Source organism: Coregonus clupeaformis, unplaced genomic scaffold (genome assembly GCF_020615455.1).
Source record: "Coregonus clupeaformis isolate EN_2021a unplaced genomic scaffold, ASM2061545v1 scaf1196, whole genome shotgun sequence".
NCBI classification, from domain to species: Eukaryota; Metazoa; Chordata; class Actinopteri; order Salmoniformes; family Salmonidae; genus Coregonus; species Coregonus clupeaformis.
The window spans coordinates 132,501-149,024 of record NW_025534650.1 but is presented as its reverse complement, the minus strand read 5'-3'; the positions used below and the strand labels follow the sequence as shown (position 1 = coordinate 149,024).

The window sequence follows — 16,524 nt, the reverse complement described above, 5'->3', positions numbered from 1 at the left end:
TGTCTGTTTTAACAACCCTGTTTTATTTTTGTACTCATGTATTGTATGTTGATTATAATATATAATATGTATAAGATTGTATATTGTTTTTTTGTGGTCTGGTTTTCATATCAGCCCTGTGCTTCCAACCACACTTTTTTTAAATGTTTTTTTTTTTTTTATCTGTATTGTTATCTATCACTTGGTGCAACAAAAAATATATACAAATAAACGTCCAAGTTACAACTTTAACTTGCACTGAGATGTGAAGTCAGAGGTGTGAAAGCCTCTGAAACCAAACAATAGCAACAGAGAATCACAACCTCCCCCACCCAAACCCAGAGGCCCTCTGAGGCCCTCTACCCCCAAAATGGCTTCCTTACCACCCAAACCCAGAGGCCCTCTGAGGCCCTCTACCCCCAAAATGGCTTCCTTACCACCCAAACCCAGTGGCCCTCTGAGGCCCTCTACCCCCAAAATGGCTTCCTTACCACCCAAACCCAGAGGCCCTCTGAGGCCCTCTACCCCCAAAATGGCTTCCTTACCACCCAAACCCAGAGGCCCTCTGAGGCCCTCTACCCCCAAAATGGCTTCCTTACCACCCAAACCCAGAGGCCCTCTGAGACCCTCTACCCCCAAAATGGCTTCCTTACCACCCCAAACCCAGAGGCCCTCTGAGGCCCTCTAGCCCCCAAAATGGCTTCCTAACCACCCAAAACCCAGAGGCCCTCTGAGGCCCTCTACCCCCAAAATGGCTTCCTTACCACCCAAACCCAGAGGCCCTCTGAGGCCCTCTAGCCCCAAAATGGCTTCATTACCACCCAAACCCAGAGGCCCTCTGAGGCCCTCTACCCCCCAAAATGGCTTCCTTACCACCCAAACCCAGAGGCCCTCTGAGGCCCTCTACCCCCAAAATGGCTTCCCTTACCACCCAAACCCAGAGGCCCTCTGAGGCCCTCTACCCCAAAATGGCTTCCTTACCACCCCAAACCCAGAGGCCCTCTGAGGCCCTCTACCCCCAAAATGGCTTCCTTACCACTCAAACCCAGAGGCCCTCTGAGGCCCTCTACCCCCCAAATGGCTTCCTTACCACCCAAACCCAGAGGCCCTCTGAGGCCCTCTACCCCCAAAATGGCTTCCTTACATCCCTGTGCGGAGCCGCGCATAGTACAGTTCCCCTCAGACATTTTAAATGACACTGCACCAAAAAAACAGTACAAACAGAAGCTCCTCGGGGGACAATCCAGAGACGCTATTTGCGGACTGTTACAAGACTGGAAACACAACAACTTTAATTTTCCACACGGACAACCCCCAGGCATGGCACACTGCTATAAGAACACACTACCTCTCTGTCAGGAGAGAGGGTATTGGCAGAGAGTGGAAAATCAGAATGAGGCCCCCTGAGACTGAGAGCATCTGTCAATCAGAATGAGGCCCCCTGAGACTGAGAGCATCTGTCAATCAGAATGAGGCCCCTGAGACTGAGAGCGCCTGTCAATCAGAATGAGGCCCCCTGAGACTGAGAACCTCTGTCAATTTGTACAAGGTTGGGAAAGTGGTGGTGCAGGGAAACCTCAAACACTTCCAACAGGACTTTTACACAATCAAAAAGAGCGCACCGCAGGAGAAGCTTTCTCTTGGTGACAACTCCCTCAACCCCAAGTGAGTCGGTCCGCACCACCACAGACGACGAGCAACCCCAAGAGGAGAGTCCCCCCCCCCCCCCCCACCCACCCAGCACAGAACCAGACAACAGTCCAGCACAACAACACCCCCTTAACCAGACCCAGAGAGCTGGAGGGGGAGAGAGATGTGTTGGAGGAGGAGAGAAAGGAGGAGGCTCAACGGCAGGAGAAGATGAGAGCACTAGAGGAGGAGAGAAAGATGAAGGAGGAGGAGGAGAGAAAGATGAAGGAGGAGGAGGTGAGAAAGATGAGGTGAAACAGAGAACAACCCATGAAAGAGCTGGCTGCTCCCCCAGAGAAGGCAACAGAACAGCCCACCACAGACCCTGACCACAGCAGAACAGATAAAATGAAGAACCACCTCCTAGCAGCCCCCCATGAACCCCCCACACACACACACACACACCCACTGAGGACACACAAAGCCACTGATTGTATTCCTTTTGGACTCCAATAAAATAAAACGTTTCCCCAAACTCACAGTGGCTAAACTCTGGTGTCCAAACACCCAGCGAGCCATAGACCTGCTATCTGAGGACCATCTAGGGTCACTGAGCCACATCATAATTCACACAGGCACAAACAACCTGAGAGCACAGCAGGAAAGGGAGTGACTGAAAAAAGCTTCTTCTACTTTCCCCAACTCTCGAGTGGTTATCTCCACCCTGTTACCAAGAAAATACTTCCACCCTGCCACCATTCAGTTGTAAACGCCAGCATTTCCTGTGACTGTGCCTTAAAAACCTAATGTCTACCTGGCCCACCACTCCACCCTGGACTGGAACAGCCTTTAGGACCAGATCCACCTATACAAGGCAGCAGTCCTGTCATGATCATTTCTATCTCTAATTCAACCTGTGAACAAAACTGCATGCTATTAAGAAATGCTATAGATGGAAGGAAGGTAGTGTAGAAACCTAACAAAAAACAATTGGCCAACAACAAATTAAATCCCTTTTAGACAACTTCCTGGACAAAATGTGTCCCCGCAATAGTGAAAGTGTAACCTTAGCAGCAGGAAGCCTAAACAGTATATCTGAACTATCGGCTAACGTATCAAATTAAAAACATTCTAGCAGAAAACCTAAGAAAAGTAACAACAATGACAAACGGTTTGATGAAGAATGCAAAAAACCTAAGAAAGAAATTGAGAAACATATCCAACCGAAAACATAGAGAACCTCGAAAACCTGAGCCTACGCCTTCACTATAGTGAAATCACTAAAACAATACAGAAATACACTACGGAAAAAGAAGGAACAGCACGTCAGAAATCAGCTCAATGTAATTTAAGAATCCATAGACTCTAACCACTTCTGGGGAAATTGGAAAACACTAAACAAACAACAACACGAAGAGCTATCTATCCAAAACGGAGATGTATGGGTAAACCACTTCTCCAACCTTTTTGGCCCTATAACAAAGAACAAACAGCAAAAACATATACATAATAACTTACAAACCTTAGAATCATCTATTAAAGACTGCCAGAACTCACTGGATTCTCCAATTACATTGAATGAACTACAGGACAAAATACAAACCCTCCAACCCAAAAAGGCCTGTGGTGTTGATGGTATCCTCAATGAAATGATAAAAATATACAGACCACAAATTCCAATTGGCTATACTTAGACTCTTTAACATCATCCTCAGCTCTGGCATCTTCCACAATATTTGGAACCACGGTCTGATCAACCCAATCCACAAAAGTGGAGAGAAATTTGACCCCAATAATTACAGTGGAATCTGCGTCCACAGTAACCTTGGCAACCTCGGAAGAATCCTCTGCTATATCATCAACAGCAGACTCCAACATTTCCTCAGTGAAAACAATGTCCTGAACAAATGTCAAATTGGCTTCTTATCAAAATATCGTACGACAGACCATGTATTCACCCTGCACACCCTAATTGACAAATAAACAAGTCTTCTCATGCTTTGTTGATTTCAAAAAAGCTTTTGACTCAATTTGGCATGAGGGTCTGCGATACAAATTGATGGAAAGCAGTGATGGTGGGGGGGGGGGACATTCGACATTATAAAATCCATGTACACAAACAAGTGTGCAGTTTAAATTGGCAAAAGACACACATTTCTTTCCACAGGGCCGTGGGGTGAGACAGGGATGCAGCTTGAGCCCCAGCCTCTTCAACATATTGTGACGTCACGAGAGGCTACACAGCTTTCAGCGGGATTGCTCAAGTAGTGCAAGGAGACAAGGTTCAAACAAAACAAGGATTTTATTATAGGTCTTGGGAAATTAACGAAAATATAACAAAATTCTGTTCTCTTGTGGCTCTTTAAGGGTTAACAGTTCAGGGATGTCTCTTCCACATCCAAAATCATAATTCTCACTCGCTCAGATAACTTTTCCCCAGCCTTACTGTAGTCCACGTTGCAGCTAGTGGCCAACCCAGCAAAAAAGTCCTTCCAAATGTCTCTCACGTATTTCCCACAGGTGCATATATCCAAAGGTGAGTATTTCCCAAAGGTAAGTATCTCCAAATCCTTATATTCCTCATGGAAGTGGACGTGCAGCACTCTTGTCCTCCAGAGAGCCCAGCTTGGAGACTGTGTCTCTTCCCTTCCCAAACCTTCAGCTCATCAGCTCCTCATTTGTTTCAGCTGCGTGGGAAGATTGGCCATAGAGGGGTGGAGTTCCCGACCATACCAGCAGATGGAGCCATAGCTGTCTGGGTTTGCAGCCACCTCAGGGGGATGTAACGTCCCTCCCGGACACAGCCTCTCGTGACATCACACATCCCCCTCCTCGGGACCGACGTCCTCGTCGGGTAAAGGCAGCGAAGAAGGCATCACGCCGGAGAGGGCGTCCGCATTGCCGTGGTGCTTGCCCGACTGCTCTCTCTTCAACTCCTCCAACTCTAGGACCAGGGACTCAGCCTCCTGTTGTCTCTCCTTGAGTTTCTTACTGAAACGCATCAGCCTTGGTTTTAGCAGAGTTTAGCTTTTGTTGAGCAGCTTTCAGTTCCTTCTCTCTCTCTGCCTCCGCATTCTTCATCTTGTTCTCCAACACCTTGTACTTCTCCTCTGCCTTCTTCTGGACCTCCTTACTACTGCGCAGGGTCTCCTCACACTCCTCGATGGTCCTGCGCAGCCTCTCCAGCTCCTCCTGTTGCTTAGGAAGGAGCTCTGTTGGAGTTTAGCCTGGAGGATATCTAACTCTTCTGTCTTCATGTCTAACTGTTGCTTTAACAAACGATACCTCTCAGCGGTCCCCTTCAGACCAGACAGTTCTTTGTCCAGATTCTGTAGCTCCGTCTCTGTGTCGGTCTGGGCACCTGCCATCCCTATCAGAGCCCGGGCGGGAGTGAGTAACTCGGAGGATTGCACCGGAGCCTTCCCAGGATGAGTCTTGCCTCTCCGTTTCCCGAGGTACTCGGGTTATCCCTCTCCTGAGACTCTCTCCAGAGTGGGTAAAAGGCTGGGCAGTCTCGTCCAATTAGGACAGGGACGGGGAGGGAATCAACCACCCCGCCGTCGTGTGTATGGTTCCCCGTGTGCTGGTCATTGTAAGTACAGTAATGGGGTATTCTCTGGTGTCCCCATGGACACAGGAAACTGGGAGGACTTTCCCCGGGGTCAGACACGTGGGGCCCACCAAATCCTTACGCACCAGGGTGGCCCGGCTACCAGAATCCAGTAAGGCCTCCACATCATGGTGATTCACAGTTACCGGGCAGGTGGGGGGTCGATCTGGGCCGCCATCTAAGACTCCCAAGAGCGAGGCAAACGATGTGTGGGTGCTGAGCTGGAGGACTCCGCAGTGGGCATAGGTTCATCGGCTGGTTTCCCACACTGCCAGGAGATATGTCCCATCTCCCCACACCGGTAACACTGTCGAGTTTCCCCCTCCTGGTGTACTCTTCTTGACCCGCCTGGTTTCTGGCTCCCCCTGGAGCTGGGATAAGTCCTGACGTGGCTGGGTTCGAGACCTTGGGGGTCCTTTGGACGGGTTCTTCCCATTTGTGGTGGGGCCGCCCTCCTGGGGTCTTTTTCGGGAAGCATTCAGCATCTCCCGCTGTGGCCTGGTACTTTTCCACAGCTTCCACGGTCAGATCAGCCGTGGTCAAGGCCTGTTGACTGATGAACCGTTTTGCCTCATAAGGCAGGGCGCGTAGGTAACGATCCACCACAACGGCCTCCACCACCGCCGCTGCTGTATTCCTCTGCGGATCCAGCCATTTCCTTGCGATTCGGACAAGTTCATGCATCTGCGCCCGAGGAGGTTGGTCTGGTTGGAAGGTCCAGCTGTGAAAGCGCTGGGCCATACCAAACTTTGTGAGTCCATATCTGCTGAGGATCTCAGACTTCAGGGCATCATAGTCAGTAACCTGGTCAGGGCCCAGGTCCCGGACAGCATTCAGCGATTCCCGGTTAGAAAGGGGGCTAACAGACCAACCCACTGTGGCTTGGGCCAGGCTTCCCTAGTGGCCGTGGCCTCAAATGCATGCAGGTATGCCTCAATGTCATCGGTAGCTCCCATCTTAGATATAAAGTCACTTGCCTTTATTGGGCGGGTATTTTGGACCACCCTCTGTCTCTGCAACTGCAATTCCTCTGCCTTCAGAAGGTTGGCTTTCTTTTGCTCCTCCAAGAGAGCCACGTTTGCTTGCATCTGGGCTTGCTGGCCAGCAACAAGGGCTTTCAATATGTCCTCCATTTCAGTCGGCGGGGAGCCTACGGCCAACTTGGAAAACTGGGTGATCAAACCTTCGGTATCCTCCTCTGACATGCACTATTAACGCTTGAGCGTGCCCGTATTCTCCACCATCTGTGACGTCACGAGAGGCTACACAGCTTTCAGCGGGATTGCTCAAGTAGTGCAAGGAGACAAGGTTCAAACAAAACAAGGATTTTATTATAGGTCTTGGGAAATTAACGAAAATATAACAAAATTCTGTTCTCTTGTGGCTCTTTAAGGGTTAACAGTTCAGGGATGTCTCTTCCACATCCAAAATCATAATTCTCACTCGGCTCAGATAACTTTTCCCCAGCCTTACTGTAGTCCACGTTGCAGCTAGTGGCCAACCCAGCAAAAAGTCCTTCCAAATGTCTCTCACGTATTTCCACAGGTGCATATATCCAAAGGTGAGTATTTCCCAAAGGTAAGTATCTCCAAATCCTTATATTCCTCATGGAAGTGGACGTGCAGCACTCTTGTCCTCCAGAGAGCCCAGCTTGGAGACTGTGTCTCTTCCCTTCCCAAACCTTCAGCTCATCAGCTCCTCATTTGTTTCAGCTGCGTGGGAAGATTGGCCATAGAGGGGTGGAGTTCCCGACCATACCAGCAGATGGAGCCATAGCTGTCTGGGTTTGCAGCCACCTCAGGGGGATGTAACGTCCCTCCCGGACACAGCCTCTCGTGACATCACAATATATATCAACGAATTGGCGAGGGCCCTAGAACGGTCTGCAGCACCCGGCCTCACCCTACAGCCGCACCTAGATCTTCTGCACAGATTCTGTCAGACCTGGGCCCTGACAGTGAATCTCAGTAAGACAAAAATAATGGTGTTCCAAAAAAGGTCCAGTTGCCAGGACAACAAATACAAATTCTATCTAGAAACCGTTGCCCTAGAGCACACAAAAAATTATACCTACCTCGGCCTAAACATCAGCGCCACAGGTAACTTCCACAAGGTTGTGAACGATCTGAGAGCCAAGGCAAGAAGGGCCTTCTATGCCATCAAAAGGAACATAGAACTCGACATCCCAATTAGGATCTGGCTAAAAATACTTCAATCAGTTATAGAACCCATTGCCCTTTATGGTTCTGAGGTCTGAGGTCCGCTCACCAACCAAGAATTCACTAAATGGGCCAAACACCAAATTGAGACTGCATGCAGAATACTGCAAAAACATCCTCTGTGTACAACGTAAAACACCAAATAATGCATGCAGAGCAGAATTAGGACGATACCCGCTAATTATTAAAATCCAGAACAAAGCTGTTAAATTCTACAACCACCTAAAAGGAAGCGATTCCCAAAACCTTCCATAACAAAGCCATCACCTACAGAGAGATGAACCTGGAGAAGAGTCCCCAAGCAAGCTGGTCCTGGGGCTCTGTTCACAAACACAAACAGACCCCACAGAGCCCCAGGACAGCAACACAATTAGACCCAACCAAATCATGAGAAAACAAAAAGATAATTACTTGACACACTGGAAAGAATTAACCAAAAAGCTGAGCAAACTAGAATGCTATTTGGCCCTAAACAGAGAGTACACAGTGGCAGAATACCTAACCACCATAACTGACCCAAAATTAAGGCAAGCTTTGACTATGTACAGACTCAGTGAGCATAGCCTTGCCATTGAGAAAGGCTGCCGTAGGCAGACCTGGCTCTCAAGGGAAGACAGGCTATGTGCACACTGCCCACAAAATGAGGTGGAAACTGAGCTGCACTTCCTAACCTCCTGCCAAATGTATGACCATATTAGAGACACACATTGCCCTCAGATTACACAGACCCACAAAGAATTTGAAAACAAATCCAATTTTGATAAACTCCCATATCTATTTGGTGAAATAACAGTGTCCAATCACAGCAGCAAGATTTGTGACCTGTTGCCACAAGAAAATGGCAACCAGTGAAGAACAAACACCATTGTAAATACAACCCATATTTATGTTGATTTATTTTCCCATTTGTACTTTAACTATTTGCACATTGTTACAACACTGTATATATACATAATATGACATTTGAAATGTCTTTATTCCTTTGGAACTTTTGTGAGTGTAATGTTTACTGTTAATATTTTATTGTTTATTTCACTTTTGTTTATTATCTATTTCTCTTGCTTTGGCAATGTTAACATACGTTTCCCATGCCAATAAAGCCCATTGAATTGAATTAAAAGAAAGAAAGAAAGAAAGAAAGAAAGAAAGAAAGAAAGAAAGAAAGAAAGAAAGAAAGAAAGAAAGAAAGAAAGAAAGTTGGTAGTAGTTGGGGTTGGTAGTAGTTGGGGTTGGTAGTAGTTGGGGTTGGTAGTAGTTGAGGTTGGTAGTAGTTGAGGTTGGTAGTAGTTGGGGTTGGTAGTAGTTGGGGTTGGTAGTAGTTGGGGTTGGTAGTTGTTAGGGTTGGTAGTAGTTGGGGTTGGTAGTAGTTGGGGTTGGTAGTAGTTGGGGTTGGTAGTAGTTGGGGTTGGTAGTAGTTGGGGTTGGTAGTATTTGGGGTTGGTAGTATTTGGGGTTGGTAGTAGTTGGGGTTGGTAGTAGTTGGGGTTGGTAGTAGTTGAGGTTGGTAGTAGTTGGGGTTGGTAGTAGTTAGGGTTGGTAGTAGTTGGGGTTGGTAGTAGTTGGGGTTGGTAGTAGTTGGGGTTGGTAGTAGTTGGGGTTGGTAGTATTTGGGGTTGGTAGTAGTTGGGGTTGGTAGTTGGGGTTGGTAGTAGTTGGGGTTGGTAGTAGTTGGGGTTGGTAGTTGTTAGGGTTGGTAGTAGTTGGGGTTGGTAGTAGTTGGGGTTGGTAGTAGTTGGGGTTGGTAGTAGTTGGGGTTGGTAGTAGTTGGGGTTGGTAGTATTTGGGGTTGGTAGTATTTGGGGTTGGTAGTAGTTAGGGTTGGTAGTAGTTGGGGTTGGTAGTAGTTGGGGTTGGTAGTAGTTAGGGTTGGTAGTAGTTGAGGTTGGTAGTAGTTGGGGTTGGTAGTAGTTGAGGTTGGTAGTAGTTGAGGTTGGTAGTAGTTGGGGTTGGTAGTAGTTGGGGTTGGTAGTAGTTGGGGTTGGTAGTTGTTAGGGTTGGTAGTAGTTGGGGTTGGTAGTAGTTGGGGTTGGTAGTAGCTAGGGTTGGTAGTAGTTAGGGTTGGTAGTAGTTGCCATTCACCTTCGCACCCCTGGGCCAGACTCCAGTGGTGTAAAATACTTCAGTAAAAATACTTTAAAGTACTACTTAAGTAGTTTTTTGGGGTATCTGTACTTTACTTTACTATTTATATTTTTGACAACTTTTACTTTTACTTCACTACATTCCTAAAGAAAATAAGGTAATTTTTACTCCATACATTTTCCCTGACACCCAAAAGTACTTGTTACATTTTGAATGCTTAGCAGGACAGGAAAATGGTCAAATTCACACACTTATCAAGAGAACATCCCTGGTCATCCCTACTGCCTCTGATCTGGCGGACTCACCAAACACAAATGCTTAGTTTTTAAATGATGTCTGAGTGTTGGAGTGTGCCACTGGCTATCCGTAAATAAAATAAATTAAAAAAAAGACAATTGTGCCATCTGGTTTGCTTAATATAAGCAATTTGAAATTATTTATACTTTTATACTTTTGATACTTAATGTATATTTAAAACCGAATACTTTTACTCAAATGGTACATTACAGGGTGACTTGAGTCATTTTCTATTAAGGTATCTTTTACTTTTACTCAAGTAAGACAATTGGGTACTTTTTGCCCACCACTGGCAATGTAAACATACGTTTCCCATGCCAGTAAAGCCCTTTGAATTGAGAGAGAGTGTCAGTTATCTGCCTTTTTTCCTTCTGAGAGGGTGTGGTGACCCGTGGCTTTGTGATTGCGTCATGTAGCGCCATTTAGGCCAGCAAAGATGTGTGTCCTGACATGCAATTATTATTATCCATTATCATCTTACACATGGATCGAAAGACCTGTAGGCCTATTGTATATAAGCATAAAAAAAAAAAAAAAAGGCTATAATCTAATTAATCTTAGACTATTGTTCTTTGTGGTTCACTGACCCTCCCCTCCGCTCTCTGTCTGTTTTAGTTCCTTGTGTGTCGCGTCACACGTCCTGCTCTCGAGCTGACGCCCGCGTCACGCCCAAAGTTTCCTCTTCCCTGTCTGTTAAGACACGCCCACCCGCCCCGACCCCGCCCCTCGCCTCCCCCGCGACCCGACCCCGCCCTACGGAACGGTCATGTGACACGCGCACAACGCACCCCGTGTCTCCGGGGAGTTTTTTTTTTTACCGACAACAAGCAGAGAGAAAGAGAAGGAGGAGAAGAGTTTCGTAACTGTGTGGGGGGGAGTTTTGTTTCCGTGCCAGTCCCAGTCTATCTGTCATTTGGAGTTTTCAGTTTTCCGAACGGGCGATCGGTTGACCAATACGTGTGACACGGTTTTCCACTGCGCCACAATTCTAAACGGATTATTATATTTTGTGATTTTTTTGGACCAAACTCACGGAGCCAGTTACTAAAAGAGTTAAACAACGGGAATAACTCACTAATACACACTCAATATTCTCCATTGTGAAGTAAGTTTTTTTTTATTCTGTTTTTGACTAAGTCTAACCATTGAAACCATTTAGGGCTGATTAAACGTTGGTGATTAGCTATAATTTATGTTAGGTAGCTGGTTAATAAATTGGTGATTGGTATAATTTTGTTATAGGCTAATCTTATAAACTTGTCATATGAACTGTGTTACTGTGTGATGACCGACATGGATTGATGCTCATTTGTCAACACAACGTGTCAACCAGGCATAGTCTAGTTAGTATTTTACATGGAGGCTATTTTTAAATGTAAAAATATCGGAAATTCATAAATCCAATGACTTTCTTTAGTTAAAATAATTTCTTTATTCATTATTTAGTTAAAATGCATTCAACTAGTTTTGGCAATTAACAGGTCTATAATGTAATTATTCTCATTGATTTTAATTTAACATAGTCTAGTAGTATGTCAGTGAACGAGTTGGCCATTTGAAAACACACACACGCACACACACGCACACACACACACACAAACAAACAGTTGGTGTACAGTAACATTACTGCCTGTGCATTCCTGCGGTCTAGTGTGTGTGCGTGTATTGTCCTAAATGCTGATATCGCTGTCACTCGCAGTAGGACGTGTTTTACACCTTTACCTGCTCAGTGATTTAGCTGTCTGTCTGACCCCATCACCTGCCCAACACATTTACTCTGTTACCATGGGATTAGATGGATGGATGGATAGTCAGTAACCTGAGATTTAAATGTTATTATCAATGTTGTATAACTGGTGGATCTACAGGTCTATGTTGGTGGATCTACAGGTCTGTGTTGGTGGATCTACAGGTTTATGTTGATGGATCTACAGGTTTATGTTGGTGGATCTACAGGTCTGTGTTGGTGGATCTATAGGTCTGTGTTGGTGGATCTACAGGTCTATGTTGGTCGATCTACAGGTCTGTGTTGGTGGATCTATAGGTCTGTGTTGGTGGATCTACAGGTCTATGTTGGTGGATCTACAGGTTTATGTTGGTGGATCTACAGGTTTATGTTGATGGATCTACAGGTTTATGTTGGTGGATCTACAGGTCTATGTTGTATAACTGGTGGATCTACAGGTTTATGTTGGTGGAACTACAGGTCTGTGTTGGTGGATCTACAGGTCTGTGTTGGTGGATCTACAGGTCTATGTTGGTGGATCTACAGGTGTATGTTGGTGGATCTACAGGTTTATGTTGGTGGATCTACAGGTCTGTGTTGGTGGATCTACAGGTTTATGTTGGTGGATCTACAGGTTTATGTTGATGGATCTACAGGTTTATGTTGGTGGAACTACAGGTCTGTGTTGGTGGATCTACAGGTCTGTGTTGGTGGATCTACAGGTCTATGTTGGTGGATCTACAGGTCTATGTTGGTGGATCTACAGGTCTGTGTTGGTGGATCTACAGGTCTATGTTGGTGGATCTACAGGTTTATGTTGGTGGATCTACAGGTCTGTGTTGGTGGATCTACAGGTTTATGTTGGTGGATCTACAGGTTTATGTTGGTGGATCTACAGGTCTATGTTGTATAACTGGTGGATCTACAGGTCTATGTTGGTGGATCTACAGGTCTGTGTTGGTGGATCTACAGGTCTATGTTGGTGGATCTACAGGTCTGTGTTGGTGGATCTACAGGTCTGTGTTGGTGGATCTACAGGTTTATGTTGGTGGATCTACAGGTATGTGTTGGTGGATCTACAGGTTTATGTTGGTGGATCTACAGGTCTGTGTTGGTGGATCTACAGGTCTGTGTTGGTGGATCTACAGGTCTATGTTGTATAACTGGTGGATCTACAGGTCTATGTTGGTGGATCTACAGGTCTGTGTTGGTGGATCTACAGGTCTATGTTGGTGGATCTACAGGTCTATGTTGTATAACTGGTGGATCTACAGGTTTATGTTGGTGGATCTACAGGTCTGTGTTGGTGGATCTACAGGTCTGTGTTGGTGGATCTACAGGTTTATGTTGGTGGATCTACAGGTCTGTGTTGGTGGATCTACAGGTCTGTGTTGGTGGATCTACAGGTTTATGTTGGTGGATCTACAGGTCTGTGTTGGTGGATCTACAGGTCTGTGTTGGTGGATCTACAGGTTTATGTTGGTGGATCTACAGGTCTATGTTGGTGGATCTACAGGTTTATGTTGATGGATCTACAGGTTTATGTTGGTGGATCTACAGGTCTATGTTGTATAACTGGTGGATCTACAGGTCTATGTTGGTGGATCTACAGGTCTGTGTTGGTGGATCTACAGGCTGCCTGTGTAAACACAGCCTCTGTGTTGATTTACAGTACCCTCTATCTGTCTTCTATAGCTACCCTCTATCTGTCTTCTGTAGCTACCCTCTATCTGTCTTCTGTAGCTACCCTCTATCTGTCTTCTGTAGCTACCCTCTATCTCTGTCTTCTATAGCTACCCTCTATCTGTCTTCTATAGCTACCCTCTATCTGTCTTCTATAGCTACCCTATATCTGTCTTCTATAGCTACCCTCTATCTGTCTTCTGTAGCTACCCTCTATCTGTCTTCTATAGCTACCCTATATCTGTCTTCTATAGCTACCCTCTATCTGTCTTCTATAGCTACCCTCTATCTGTCTTCTATAGCTACTCTCTATCTGTCTTCTATAGCTACCCTCTATCTGTCTTCTATAGCTACCCTCTATCTGTCTTCTATAGCTACCCTCTATCTGTCTTCTATAGCTACCCTCTATCTGTCTTCTATAGCTACCCTATATCTGTCTTCTATAGCTACCCTCTATCTGTCTTCTATAGCTACCCTATATCTGTCTTCTATAGCTACCCTCTATCTGTCTTCTGTAGCTACCCTCTATCTCTGTCTTCTATAGCTACCCTCTATCTGTCTTCTATAGCTACCCTCTATCTGTCTTCTATAGCTACCCTATATCTGTCTTCTATAGCTACCCTCTATCTGTCTTCTGTAGCTACCCTCTATCTGTCTTCTATAGCTACCCTCTATCTGTCTTCTATAGCTACCCTCTATCTGTCTTCTATAGCTACCCTATATCTGTCTTCTATAGCTACCCTATATCTGTCTTCTATAGCCTACCGGTATGTTTCTCTATGGGTTTACCCTCTATCTGTCTTCTATAGCTACCCCTCTATCTGTCTTCTGTAGCTACCCTCTATCTGTCTTCTATAGCTACCCTCTATCTGTCTTCTATAGCTACCCTCTATCTGTCTTCTGTAGCTACCCTCTATCTGTCTTCTATAGCTACCCTCTATCTGTCTTCTATAGCTACCCTCTATCTGTCTTCTATAGCTACCCTCTATCTGTCTTCTATAGCTACCCTCTATCTGTCTTCTATAGCTACCCTCTATCTGTCTTCTATAGCTACCCTCTATCTGTCATCTATAGCTACCCTCTATCTGTCTTCTGTAGCTACCCTCTATCTGTCTTCTATAGCCACCCTCTATCTGTCTTCTATAGCTACCCTCTGTCTTCTATAGCTACCCTCTATCTGTCTTCTATAGCTACCCTCTATCTGTCTTCTATAGCTACCCTCTATCTGTCTTCTGTAGCTACCCTCTATCTGTCTTCTATAGCTACCCTCTATCTGTCTTCTATAGCTACCCTCTATCTGTCTTCTATAGCTACCCTATATCTGTCTTCTGTAGCTACCCTCTATCTGTCTTCTATAGCTACCCTCTATCTGTCTTCTATAGCTACCCTCTATCTGTCTTCTATAGCTACCCTCTATCTGTCTTCTATAGCTACCCTATATCTGTCTTCTATAGCCTACCGGTATGTTTCTCTATGGGTTTACCCTCTATCTGTCTTCTATAGCTACCCTCTATCTGTCTTCTGTAGCTACCCTCTATCTGTCTTCTATAGCTACCCTCTATCTGTCTTCTATAGCTACCCTCTATCTGTCTTCTGTAGCTACTCCTCTATCTGTCTTCTATAGCTACCCTCTATCTGTCTTCTATAGCTACCCTCTATCTGTCTTCTATAGCTACCCTCTATCTGTCTTCTATAGCTACCCTCTATCTGTCTTCTATAGCTACCCTCTATCTGTCTTCTATAGCTACCCTCTATCTGTCTTCTATAGCTACCCTCTATCTGTCTTCTATAGCTACCCTCTATCTGTCTTCTATAGCTACCCTCTATCTGTCTTCTGTAGCTACCCTCTATCTGTCTTCTATAGCTACCCTCTATCTGTCTTCTATAGCTACCCTCTATCTGTCTTCTATAGCTACCCTATATCTGTCTTCTGTAGCTACCCTCTATCTGTCTTCTATAGCTACCTCTATCTGTCTTCTATAGCTACCCTCTATCTGTCTTCTATAGCTACCCCTCTATCTGTCTTCTATAGCTACCCTCTATCTGTCTTCTATAGCTACCCTCTATCTGTCTTCTATAGCTACCCTCTATCTGTCTTCTATAGCTACCCTCTATCTGTCTTCTGTAGCTACCCTCTATCTGTCTTCTATAGCTACCCTCTATCTGTCTTCTATAGCTACCCTCTATCTGTCTTCTATAGCTACCCTCTATCTGTCTTCTATAGCTACCCTCTATCTGTCTTCTGTAGCTACCCTCTATCTGTCTTCTGTAGCTACCCTCTATCTGTCTTCTGTAGCTACCCTCTATCTGTCTTCTGTAGCTACCCTCTATCTGTCTTCTGTAGCCTACCGGTATGTTTCTCTATGGGTTTACCCTCTAATTTCAATTTCAATTTAAGGGCTTTATTGGCATGGGAAACGTATGTTAACATTGCCAAAGCAAGTGAAATAGATAGTAAACAAAAGTGAAATAAACAATAAATATTAACAGTAAACATTACACTCACAAAAGTTCCATTTCAAATGTCATATTATGTCTATATACAGTGTTGTAACGATGTACAAATAGTTAAAGTACAAATGGGAAAATAAATCAACATAAATATGGGTTGTATTTACAATGGTGTTTGTTCTTCACTGGTTGCCCTTTTCTTGTGGCAACAGGTCACAAATCTTGCTGCTGTGATGGCACACTGTGGTTTTTCACCCAATAGATATGGGAGTTTATCAAAAATTGGGATTGTATTTCGAATTCTTTGTGGGTCTGTGTAATCTGAGGGCAATATGTGTCTCTAATATGGTCATACATTTGGCAGGAGGTTAGGAAGTGCAGCTCAGTTTCCACCTCATTTTGTGGGCAGTGTGCACATAGCCTGTCTTCTCTTGAGAGCCAGGTCTGCCTACGGCGGCCTTTCTACTGGTATGTTTCTCTATGGTTTACCCTATATCTGTCTTCTATAGCTACCCTCTATCTGTCTTCTATAGCTACCCTCTATCTGTCTTCTATAGCTACCCTCTATCTGTCTTCTATAGCTACCCTCTATCTGTCTTCTATAGCTACCCTCTATCTGTCTTCTATAGCTACCCTCTATCTGTCTTCTATAGCTACCCTCTATCTGTCTTCTATAGCCTACCCTCTATCTGTCTTCTATAGCTACCCTCTATCTGTCTTCTATAGCTACCCTCTATCTGTCTTCTATAGCTACCCTCTATCTGTCTTCTATAGCCTACCGGTATGTTTCTCTATGGTTTTACCCTATATCTGTCTTCTATAGCTACCCTCTGTCTTCTATAGCTACC

At 45.1% G+C, this 16,524-nt stretch overlaps 1 protein-coding gene across 1 annotated transcript in view; it reads left to right on the top strand.

Annotated features, from left to right (window-relative positions):
• The first annotated feature begins 10,648 nt into the window (after positions 1 to 10,648).
• Positions 10,649 to 16,524, top strand: part of LOC121564219 (Krueppel-like factor 3) — a 24,498-nt gene continuing 18,622 nt past the window's right edge. Inside the window, 1 exon segment of the mRNA XM_045217722.1 lies at positions 10,649 to 10,921. The gene's annotated coding sequence lies outside the window, so the exon portion shown is untranslated.